Consider the following 12,990-nt stretch of genomic DNA (forward strand, 5'->3'; position numbering starts at 1 on the left):
TGTTTGTTGATCTTGTATCCTGCCACTCTGCCAAACTCCTCTATTGCTTCCAGCAGGCTTATTTTTTCATTGTTTGCCCTCTCCTTATCTCTTTCCTGTTCTCTCACACTCCACTGCTGACCTCCAGACCACTACCCTTAGACTAGGTCAAATACGCCTGTGCCACACCCAGCTAGGTGAACTCCACCCTGTGGACCTAGCCCAAGGCTTGGGTGTGCCCTGCCAACCTCAACCAGGGGATACTCCTTCCAACTTCTTACCAGGGAATTCCTTCCTGGTGCCTAGGGGCCTATGGCAGCTTGGCCAACACTCTTAAATGTTCAAAGCTTCTGCAGGAACCTCTGCCCAACCTCTGCAACACCAAAGCAGGCATCCCACCAGCCTTCAGGGGCACTTGCCTGAGAGGGAACCCACAGGAAGATAAGTTGGTAGGATACTTCCATAGTGAAATTAGCTGTAGGCAGTTCGAAGAAGCATTCCTACAAATATGAACATAATGGAATGCATAGAAGAAGCAGACATTGAGCTGCCACACAAAGAAATTTTCAAAATGCTTCTTAGAGTCATACAGGATATGAAGGAAACAATGCAGAAAAAGGATGAAATGATAGAGGAGATAAAGTCCACACTCCAAAGGGAAACACAAGAGCTTAGGGAGGAGATAACAAAAACCAGCAGAAGACACATGGAACTCGAGAATCGACTGGAGAAAGCAGAGAACCACACCAGTGACTCGGAGGACACCCATGCAGACTAACAAAGGTGAACAAAAAATCTAATAAGATCATTAGAGAAGCTGAAGAAAACCTAAGAGCTATGTTTGAATCTATGAAGTGGCAAATTATTAGGATTATTACGTTACCGGAAGAAGACACAAGAAATTATTCATCTGCAACAATAGTGAGAGAATTCTTGGAGGAAAACTTCCCCAGCTTAATGAATGAAAACCAGGCAAACATTCAGGAGGCTGAAGAACACCAGCTAGACTGATTCCAAGGAAGAAGTCACCAAGGCACTTAATAGTTAAACTATCCAACTTTGAGGAAAAGGGGAAAATCATGAGAGAAGCTAGGGAAAAACAAACAATAACATATAAATGTTCCCAAATAAGAATATGCTCAGACCTATCAGCAGAAACTATGAAGAAGAGGAGAGAGCAGAGTAACATATTCCAAAAATTGAAGGAAAATAACGCAAACCCACTACCCAGCCAAATTATCTATCAAGATAGATGGAGAAGTAAGAGTCTTCCCAGACAAGGAAAAACTCAAAGAATACATTAGAAGAAACCCAGCCCTACAAAATATCCTTGCTGACACAATATGGGCAGAAGAACAACACGGACCAAGCATAAATAAGAGACGTCACATAGAACAACCTCACTCAGAAGGCAACAAAGAGAAAACAGACGCCAAGATAACGTTGGCTTAAGGATGGAAAGAAGTCAAGAATGATACACACACACACGCACACACACACAACACACTAATGAGAAAGGAAGGTAGGAAAATACCCAACACAAAAGGTATAAGATGACATTACAGAGTCTGCAGATGGAGATAATAACCCTGAATATCAATGACCTGAAGGCAGAGATTAAAAGACTGAGACTAGCAGACTGGCTTAGAAAACACAACCAATTTATCTGCTGCCTACAGGAGACACATCTCAGGGCTACAGGCAAAATAGGGCTGAGAATCAAAGGCTGGAGAAAGGCATACCAAACAAACAGCAGTTCAAAACAAGCAGGGATTGCAATTCCAATATCGGATAAAATTGATCTCAAAGTGCAAACCATAAAAAGAGATGAGGGACACTATATAATGCTCAAGGGAATGGTAGACAAAGAACCTGTAAGCATTGTAAGCATATATGTCCCAAATGAGAGACCTGCTGAATCCGTCAACCAAACACTTCAAAAAATGAAAAAAGAAATCACAGCCTCAAAAATTATAGTGGGTGACTTCAAATTTCAATAGCAAGAATAGGGGATGAAAGAGGGGACATTACAGCAGACCTTAATGAAATAAAAAAGAAAATTACACGGTACTATGAAGGATTGTACTTCAAAGAATTCAACAACTTGGAAGACATGGACATTCTTGAAAAAAAGAATCCCTCCCTAGAATATCCTTGATGTATATCAATAATCCCAACAGACCCATAGCATAGCAATAGAAGAAATAAACAAGGTTATTAAGGGATTACCAACAAAAATATCCCTTGGACCAGATAGATTCACTGGAGAATTCTACCAAGCTTTTAGGGAAGAACTAACACCAATCCTACACAAACTCTTCCAGAGCATAGAAAAAGATGGCAAACCCCTGAACTCCTCCTAAGAAGCTAGTATAACTCTGATAACAAAACAAGACAAGGATCTCACAAAACTTGAGAACTACAGAACAATCTCCCTAATGAACATCGATGCAAAAATCCTTAACAAAATACTAGCCAACAGAATACAAAAGTATATAAAATAAATAATTCACCATGACCAAGTGGGATTCATACCAGGGATGCAGGGATGGTTTGACATATGGAAGACCATTAGTATTATCCATCACATTGACATGAAAAACTATAAGAACCACATAATAATATCAATAGATGCCAAAAAAAATTTCAACACCACCCAACACCAATTCCTGTTTAAAACACTTGAGAAGATAGGAATGGAAGGAAAATTCCTCAAGACAATACAAGCTATATACGAAAAACCAACAGCCAACAATGGAGTAAAGACTAACACAATCCCACTGACAAAAGGGACCAGACAAGGATGCTCCTTTTCCCCACTCTTATTTAATATTGTGCTGGAGATTTTAACTAAAAGCATAAGGCAAAGGAAAGACCTCAAAGGTATTCTTCTGGGGAAGGAAGAGGTGAAACTATAATTAATTGTAGATGACATGATTTCATATATGGAAAATCCCAAAAGCTGCACAGGGGGAGTACTGAAAGTAATAGAGGAGTTTGGCAGAGTGGCAGGATACAAGATCAACAAGTATAAGTTCATTGGACTGTTCTCACATCGGATAAGACCACAGAAGAGCTCAAAAAGGTGGTACCCTTCACAATAGCCAAACACAAATAGAAATATCTAGGGATACACCTCGCTAAAAGAACACAAGATCTATATGTGGCAAAGTACAGAACACAACTACAAGAAGCCTAGAGTGACCTCCCATGCTCGTGGATTGGAAGACTCAAAATAGTCAAGATGTCAGTTCTGCCAAAGGCACTATACAAGTTTAATGCAATTCCAATACAATTACCCTCATCTTCCTTCAAAGAAATGGAAAAACTGATTATGGAGAGGGAAGAAGCCCAGAATTAGCAGAGAACTGGTCAAGAAGAAGGACACAGTGGGAGGGCTTGCTTTACCTGACTTTAGCACCTACTATTCAGCCACAGTTGACAAAACCACATGGTATCGGTCCAATGACAATACTTAGACCAATGGAAAAGAACTGAAAACCCAGAAATTAAATCATCAGCATACAGACAACTAACCTTTGATAAGGGCCCAAAATTATCCAATGGGAAGCAGATGCCCTCTTTAACAAGTGGTGCTGGAAAAAATGGATATTTATCTGCAGAAAAATGAATCAAGACCCTTATCTCACTCCACGCACAATAATAACTCAAGGTGGTTCACAGACCTTGACGTTAACCCCAAAATATTAGGGTCATCTATGAGGGGATTGGGACCAACTTGAGAACTCTGGCATAGGGAATACACAGGCTTTCCGAAATAGGGAAGGACACAAACACACAGGAGGCACAAATTGACAAATGGGATATACTGAAGCTAAAAAACCCGTGTATATTGAAAGAATTCACCAAGAGAATAAAAAGTGAGTCCACGGACTGGGAAAACATCTTTAGCAATGACACATCAGACAAGGCCTTATTACTAAAATCGACAATACTCTGCTAGCTTCCAAAAAGAACAAACTAATTGTGCACTGAGGAGGTGGGCAAAAGACTTGAACAGAAGTTTCCCAGGGGCAGGAATCTGAATGGCCAACAAACATAAGAGAAAATGTTCCCAGTCTTTAGCCATAAGAGAAATGCAAATTAAACCAACAATGAGGTAACACCTGACACCCTCAAAGATAGCCCAATTAAAAAAATCAGAAAGCAACAAGTGTTGGAGGGGCTGTGGGGAGATAGCAACTCTCATCCACTGCTGGTGGACCTGTAAGTATGTACAGCCACTATGGAAATCGACCTGGCGATATCTAAAACAGATGGAAATCGAGTTACCACACGACCCAGCAATCCCCTTACTGGGCATATACGCAGAAGAGGCAAGAAACAAACCAAGGCCAGACATCTGTGCTCCAATGTTCATTGTGGCACAGTTCACAATTGCAAGGAGTTGGAAACAACCCAAATTTCTATCAACTGACGATTGGATTAAAAAGCTGTGGTACGTATATACAATGGAGTACTACGCATCTCTAAAAAGCAGTGATGAACGTATGAAGCACATTGCTGCATGGGAAGAACTGGAGGAGATCATGCTAAGCGAAGTAAGTCAGGCACAAAAAGACAAGTACAACATGAGTCTGCTGAGGTAAGCTTAAAAAAATGCAAAAGGGGCACAGGGAAAAAGCTATGATATATAAACATTCCTGAGGTGAGGACCAGTTAGTATGGCAGGGACCAGATCAAATACAGGGATACACATAGTGGCCAACTAAAAAGGAAGTGGGGAAAGGAAAAATACTACTAATAAAAAAGAAATGGGTAGCAGGGGCACTGACCCACCCAAGGGGAGGGTATTGTTTACATCTCCACAGGGATAGAGGAACCAGACTTCAACCCAGTGCTCCAAGATGTGAATGCAACATGCCGGCGTGGAGTAGGGAACCAGTGGGGAGGTCTGGGGGGGGCCAGCCCCAATCCCAACTACAACATGGACACCTGCTCCTCCCCCCAGAAGAATTTATTTCGAAGGAAGGCATTGAATCTGCAGCTTCTGGAGAGGGACATATCTGATCAGAGCACATGGGAACAGATGAAGGGGGAGGAAGACAGAGTGAAGCACATCCTGGCCCACCGGGCCTTGAGGACCATGTTCCCAGTTAGAGCAACCAGTCCACAGAGAGGACCACATGGCTTGTCCCAGTATGAGACATGGCATCCCTCACTGACCCATAGCTCTACAGGGGACAACACTGGAGATACAGTGTACGATTTGTGCCCGATCTGACCCCACCACACTGAGGCAAAACACTAAAGGGGTGCAACAGAACAGCAAGGGAATGAAGTGGCGAGGTCCCCAGGGAATGCTGAAAGGACTTTGGGGCCAGGGCGTGGTGCCCCAAAACACTGGACTGGAAGAGATTCCTGAAGGTCAACCAGGAGTCCTTGAACTAATTACAAGCTTTTTTCCCTTGTTGTGTTTTGTTTTGTCATTGGTTTGTTGTTGTTTTGTTGTATATTGTTGCTTGGTTTTGCTCTGTCTTGTTTTTGTGCATGTTGTCTCCATAGGTCTGTCTGGATAGGATAGACTAGATGAACAATCTGGAGGAGAAAACAATGGGACCGACAGTTCCACAGAGACATGGGAGAAGGGGAGGTGAGGGGAAAGGTAGTGGAGTTAATAAACCCAGAGACAAGGGAACAACAAGTGATCCAAGTCGGTGGTGAGGAGGGTGTAGGAGGCTTGGTAGGGCGTGATCAAGGGTAATGTAACCAGGAGGAATTACTGAAACCCAAATGAAGACTGAGCATGACAGTAAGACAAGAAGAAATCAAAGGAAACAGAGGAAAGAGCTAGGAGGCAAAGGGTATTTATAGAGGTCTTAATAAAGGCATGTACATATGCAAATATACTTATAGATGCATATCTGGAAATAGATCTATGTGCATATATTTATAGGTTTAGTATTAAGGTAACAGAAGGACATTGGGCCTCCACTCAAGTATTCCCTCAATGCAGGAATACTTTCTTCTATTAAATTGGCATTCTATGATGCTCACCTTCCTAACACAACTGCTGAAGACAAAGAGGGTGAATGGGTAAATGTGGTGAAGAAAACTGTTGGTACCCGGGTATCAGAAGATATAGCATCTGGGGTCTTAAAAGCCTGAAGGTAAAAGATCAGGCATCTAGCTCAGAAGCAACAAAGCCCACATGGAAGAAGCATAGCAGCCTGTGTGATCACGAGGTGCTGAAGGGATCAGTGAGCAGGATTCAAAGAACAAACATCATATCATTGTGTGCTCACCTCCCTGATATGATCACTGAAGACAAATACATGCATGAGCAAATGTGGCAAAGAGAGCGGATGGTGCCCGGCTATCAAAAGATATAGTGTCTGTTGCCATAAAGGCTTGAAGGTAAACAAGCGGCCACCTAGCTCAGAAGCAACAAAGTCCACATGGAAGAAGCACACCAGCCTGTGCGATCACAAGTTCTCAAAGGGTTCAGGTATTAGGCATCATCCCCCCAAAAGTCATATCATAGTGAATGAGGTGGGGAGTGTGGACTGGAGACCCAAAGCCCATCTGTAGGCCACTGGACATCCTCTTACAGAAGGGTCTCGGGGAGGAGATGAGCCAGTCAGGGTGGGACATAGCAACAATGAAACATGCAACTTTTCTTTAGTTCCTAAATGCTTCCTCCTCCCCCACTACCATAATCCCAATTCTACCTTTCAAATATGGCTAGACCAGAGGATGTACACTGGTACATGTAGGAACTGGAAACACAGGAAAGCCAGGGCGGATGATCCCCTCGGGACCGGTGGTGTGAGAGGTGATATTGGGAGGGTAGATTGGGGGTAGGCTGGAAAGGGGGAATCGATTACAAGGATCTACATGTGACCTCCTCCCTGAGGTACGGACAACAGAAGAGTGGGTGAGGGGAGACAGGGCAAGATCTGACAACAGAAAAATTCATAAAATATCAAGGGTTCATGAGGGAGGGGCCAGAGGGGAGGGAGGGGAAAATGAGCTAATACCAGGGGCTTAGGTGGAGAGCAGATGTTTTGATAATGATGAGGGCAATTAATATGCAAATGTGCTTTACAGAATTGATGCATGTATGGATTGTGTATGAGCCTCTAATAAATGATTTTTATAAAAAGGAAGACTCAGGAAGGAGCTCCGGCCCATACTAGAATAAAGACTGAGCTGCTGAACACGACACCAGCAGTTCAAACACACCGGCTGCTCTGCTGGACAAAGATGAGGCTGACTACTTCCGTAAACATTTAAAGCTTCAGAAATCCCCAAAGGAAGTTTACCCTGAGTTTAGTTTTTGGTTTTCCAGAACCAGAATGGACTAGGATGAAGGAATAGGCTGTCCACTTCTGAAAGATTAGCCACAGAAAACTTTAGGCATAGCAGGAGAATATTGTCTGATAGAGTGCCAGGATGTAGCTCCGCAGGCTGAAGAACAAAAAGACAAACCCCACTGCCAGTGAGTGATTCTAAGTCATTGTGACCCTAACCGGGGTTTCCCAGGGTGAGGATGCTCCTCCCTTTACAGCCCCTGCTCTGCCTGAGGTGGAGCCATGCCTCAAGGAGTCTGTCAGCCCTAAGTCTGCAAGCTCTACAATTTTCCCTCGTGGGACCAGCAGAACGTATATCCCGTGGCAATAAACAGATGCTCTCCTCCCAGCTGCCTTTGAACCTGAAAGCATCTCTGCTGGGAATAGGTATCCTGACCCCAGCCACCATCTGAGCCAACAGTTCCTACTTCCTGTATAGATACTATACTATTACGGGCAGCATTGTATCTCAAGCTAGATCTTGAAATGTTCTTTTTGACAGTGAATGAAAGGCCATTGCTCTGGAACTTGTTATTCCCAGTGCGGCAGTTACACAGTCTCCTAGCCAGCGTGTCCAGTTACTGATGATGCTTGCAGCTGCTGCATCTCATTTTGAATCATGCCACATGAATGAATTAAAGGAAGGTCTCCAGCCATCCTAGCATTCTTGCTGTGAATCCTGCTTGACTGGGGTATTTGAGGTTTTTTATAGACCACTGAATTCTGTTGGCTGTCATTCACTGAAAATGTTTGTATCTAGATTCATGAGGGATAGTGATCCTTTATTTTCTCTCTTTCTCCAGGATGTTCTCTGTTTCCTTGTTCCTTCAAAGAGTGTCTATCTCTCAGCTATCCTCTTTGTTTCAGGGCAGTTGTGAGAGGTGGTAAAGAGGACCCTTAGTGCTCTAATCACGTCTTCCTCAGGCAGGAGCTTGAACCTGACAGTGTCGCAGCCAGGATGCCCACGTCACTATGATTGACATTCTCTTTGTTTCCCTATGTGTGTGTGAGAGAGATTTCGTTTTTAAATATATATGGTAATTTCCATACTGAGCATTCCTTTTTAATGGAACATTCCTCCAAGACTCCCTGTGTTGATTTGGTCTTCCACAACCTCTCCCCGACCCACACTGATGACTCCCCTTTGCTGGGAGAGGTGGGAGATGCTGGGAGCCACCTTCTGATCCACATTAGACTGTCTTTGTTTGTGTTTTTGTTTCATTTGGGGCCTTCCAATGAAACCGTCAGCAGAGAAGGAATATGTGGGACAGGACATGCTTCATGCGTTCACCTGTGAGATCTGTGTACACGGTGACTGAGCTGCTCTATGGAGTCTTCTGAAGTGACCATGCGTGTCCTCAGCCTGTGTCTTCTCCCCCAGGGACCAGACAGTGATGGAGTGAGTATCTCTTATTTGCTGATCAGGTTGTGAGGGAGTTCAGAGATAAGAGACAGAGCGAGAGGATTCATCAATAAGCTTTCTTTTCTGGCAAGGGAACCTAAAGCTATATTCAAATTAAGGGGAGATCAGAGGAAGTGAGGTGAAAGGGATGAGAGTATTTTCTTCAGGGGGAGCTTAGAGAGCCAGAGGGTAAGAGTCCAACAATTCTGGGGGAGAGCGAGAGAAGGAGCCAGAGAGTGTGCAAGGCGGTGTGGGAACTGGGGAGGTGGTGCTGGTGCAGCAGAGGGAAGAGCCTCCAGGGAGGAAGGGGGAGAAAGCCTGAGGGCGGAAGGGAAGGGGCAAGGGGGCAGGATCAGGAAGTCAGAGGAGGGTCAGGGAAGGGGCTGAAAAAGAAGACAGAGACTAAGCAACCTCCCACCCTTATAAGTCTTCAGGAGAGCAATTCATCATTTAGACAGGAAGGGTCCCGCACATTGTCCTGATAGGATGTTTCAAGTCATGTGAGAAATGCAGTCCTTATTTGGGGCGTCTGAATCCTCTAGCGGACCGGGATGACATAAGCCCTCTGACCCACGGAGGCTAGAGGGGCATTGAGAATTTTGTAAACAGAGAAAGAGGCTTTTAAAAATTATTGTAAATATTCTCAATAACTACTTATTAGAGAGTTCAGTGAATTAATGAATGTCATTATTATGATATAATTTGAAAGTTTCTGTCTCTTATTAATTACTGTTCCATTTTCAACAATATTTGAATCCACCTTGTGTCCATATTACCTCTATCATTTCCCCTCACTGGCATTGATAAAAATTCAAGAACTTTTAAGTATTTTCTCTTTTTCATATATTAAGGTTAGATGATTTTTATTGAAAAAAAGAAGAAGAAGAAAGGAGGCTTTTGAAAGTGGCTGGACATGGGGGTTCCCTCTGCCGGATCCAAGACAGGTGAAGAGATACTCATGAAGAAGACCAGGACAGCAGAGAGAGGATCTCTGCTCTTCAGGAGGCCACAGTTGGGCCAGAGCCAGTGTGGGGCTACCAACGGGAAGTTGATGACACAGAGCAGCGCGGTAAGTTCAACAGTGGCAGAACACCTCAGGTACAGCCATGAGGATCACCCCGTTGTGGAGCCCTAGAGACGGGTCTTCACTACAGCCCAGAGGCAGCTTTATTATCCCTATGCTTCAGATAGAAAAATGGAGGCTCAAAATGTTGAAGCCACTTGGTGGTTGTAGTGTGCGCTGCCCCAGGGCACAGATCCAGGTGTGAACACTAGAGCGGAATTAGGTTGACCAGGTTCATCTGATGTGGGAAAATGAGAAATGAGGGACCAAGTGTCATTCAGACAAGAAGCACAGGAGACAGGAAGAAGAAAGTCCAGGTCGCATTGGGATATTGGGGACACTTTTCTCATAAATAGCAGATGGTCAACATTATTAGGTTTGTACTGTCCACACAGGACTCTGACATGATAACATATCATTGAATAGACATGTTTTCCCATGAAAAATTTTTATTGTTTTTGTTTCTTGACAAAAGTAAGTGGCCACTTCTGGTTTCAAATCATTAGAAAAACCACATGGCCAAGCACACATCTGAGTTTCACATGAGCAATGAAAACACTTGGTAGAGGATGGAATCAGCACTTGGGTGCTGATGCATGTGTTTTCCTCCAACCTGGAGTTACACCTCTAACTGAACCGACGGACGCAGCCTGTCTGCTCCGTGACTCAAACGACACAGGGAGGCATTGCCCTAAAACTAGTTGGCTGAAGCAGGCTCCATTTCTTTTAGGAAAAATCAGGCTGACCATTGACATTCACACACACATAGGAAAGCACGCCGCCACCTCAACCACCTCCCTCTGGTATTCCACGGTGACCATAGATCAGTCAGGAGCACCCTCTATGTAACTGCATGTCTCCTTTTGAGACACCCGTGTGCTTAGGAGCAAAGTATTAGAGAACCCACCTTGCTTGGGGCCCAGCCGTGTTTACCCTCAGGCTGGAGACTACAGACTCAGGAGGGGCAGGATTCAGCTCTGCCCGTGACGGGTGGGAGAAGGGTTGGGGTGAAACAGAAGTGGCCCTCTGGGATCCAATTAAAGAGGAGCCAGGTCACATGGGGGCTTTCCTTGGCTGAATGTTCTCGCTGCAGATATTTGTGGTGAAATCTCTGAGGTTGAACCTGACCCGCCCTTTGTGACTGACGCCCTACAAACCCGGAAACTGTGGCGACATGCTGCCTGTCACCACCCAGTCCACACAGCAGAGATGGGAATCGAAACCAGTCACAGTGCTTTGTCCCGATGCCAGTGATCTGAGGAAGCGGTCGGTGGGGACCCTACTAAGCCGCCTTCGCAAGCCATCAGTGGGTTGTATAGCATCGAGCAGGGGGGGTGCATGACAACGAGAAGGGATTGCGGTCATCTTTTGGAGAGAGGGGAGGTCTAGTTGCCCCAAAAGTTCTTGAAGATTTTAATGTTCCTTCTTGCTTCATGTCACAGCTCGGAGAATTCAGAGATTGTCTTTAGAATCCAGAGAGATGATCGACGATGTCACTCTGTATTTGAGAGAACAACCTGGGGGCTTAAGGGTTCCACTGAGACTATGTGGGGATTCACTTCTCTAGGTTAATTTTAACAACAGGCAAACTGGAGCAGTTAGCACCTGCTGTAGCAGTTAAATCCTCCAGACCTGTATAGCTATTTCTCATTCGACACGATGAAAGAGGGATCTTACGTTTTGAAGATGAAAAAGAGCCAGGAAAAGAGAAGTTTCCCCACAAGACCAAAAGGTCTATTAAAACGAAAGTCTTCAGGCAGAAATCGGGAGGGCCTACGCAATGCTCAACCCCCTCTCCCTAACCGAGGGATCACGGGAGCTTTTCAAGGTTTTGGAAGGAAGGGACAGAATGTTTATTTTTAGGTAAAGACTCAATGGCCATGAGTTTTTTGGCTGGATTCCCAGGAAAATGGCACATGTAAGCCCCAAAGACATTTAATGAAAGCATGTACAGTAGTCCTTTTAAGATAAGTTCTCCACCCACTCCCACTTAATTCATTAAAATGTTTTCCTTTATTTAGGGAAAAAAAGACAGATCTCGTCGCAGGGTTTCTGGTACCCATGGTAAACAATTTTTTCTGAGATGCTGCGCCTGCAGGGCTGGGACTGGTTGTCCCTGAAGGTTTGGCTGATGGATGACACCCTCTGTGCACAGACTGTCACATCGACTTTCTGGGCGTCCCAGTGTCACACGCACACCATGACTGTTACCATGTGTATACGCAGCGGCCAATGTCCTCCAAGCCACTGCCTAGACTGCAGCAAGACCCCAACAGGGTCTGAGCCCTGAGCTGGGCCTTGGGAAAGCTGCAGCCCAGCTGCCTGTTTGCTCAGGTTTGGTAGAGTGCTGGGCACAGAGAGAGGTTCCCACCGGAATTACCAGCTGAGCAAGTGAACTGCCATCCTATCTTGTGTGCACGTTTCTCATTTGCTTTTAAGGGTGGGACTCGTGGTTAATGTCCACAATAATTAAACATGCATTTTAGGGTTCAGTTTCAGAGTAACAGCTGGTGTTGACAATTATAATCCTTACAATGAAATCCTCTTAAGAAAATGTATCTAAAACCTGGAGGTAAAGTACACGTGCACACACACACACACACACACACCCCCCAAAACACTAACCTCCCTGCCTTCAAGTCGATGCCAACTCACTGGGGACCTATAAGACAGAATCCCGGGGGTTTCTCAGACTGGAACTGTTTATAGGAGTTGAAAGCCCCATTTTTCGCCCCCAGAGGAATTCGCCTGTGCTTTGGAACAGGTGACCTTGCAGGCTTGCATCCCAGTGTGCAGCCCTTGCCACCGGGGCTCTTAAAGCACAAAAAGGACCCAGCATTCTTAGATCAGGCTTATCTGACAGGTTTCCAAGGAACCACCTGGATTAAATGAGCCTCCTTCACTATTGACCTTCAATTCACATATCCACAACTCTCTCAGGGGACAGGGTAACTTGCACAGAAACGCTAAGATGGAACTGTCTTGTTCTGTAGTGGCGATAGTCGTATGACAGCCGCTTCGTCCTGTGGCCTTCCTTGCACATGCTCGGTGGAGGAGTCAACATCAAGGTTGCCGTGCCCCTGAGCAGGGGAGCACGAATGCTTTTGCATCCGATTTAGCAGGATCTTCTTCCAGCGCGTCTCCCAGTGTCACTGAGTCTACACACGCGTGTTTCCGGCATTCCTCTGGAACCGACTCTGCCATGCACTGATCAGTCCTCACGAGCCGGTGCT

This window comes from Tenrec ecaudatus, chromosome 4 (assembly GCF_050624435.1).
Source record: "Tenrec ecaudatus isolate mTenEca1 chromosome 4, mTenEca1.hap1, whole genome shotgun sequence".
Classification (NCBI taxonomy): domain Eukaryota; kingdom Metazoa; phylum Chordata; class Mammalia; order Afrosoricida; family Tenrecidae; genus Tenrec; species Tenrec ecaudatus.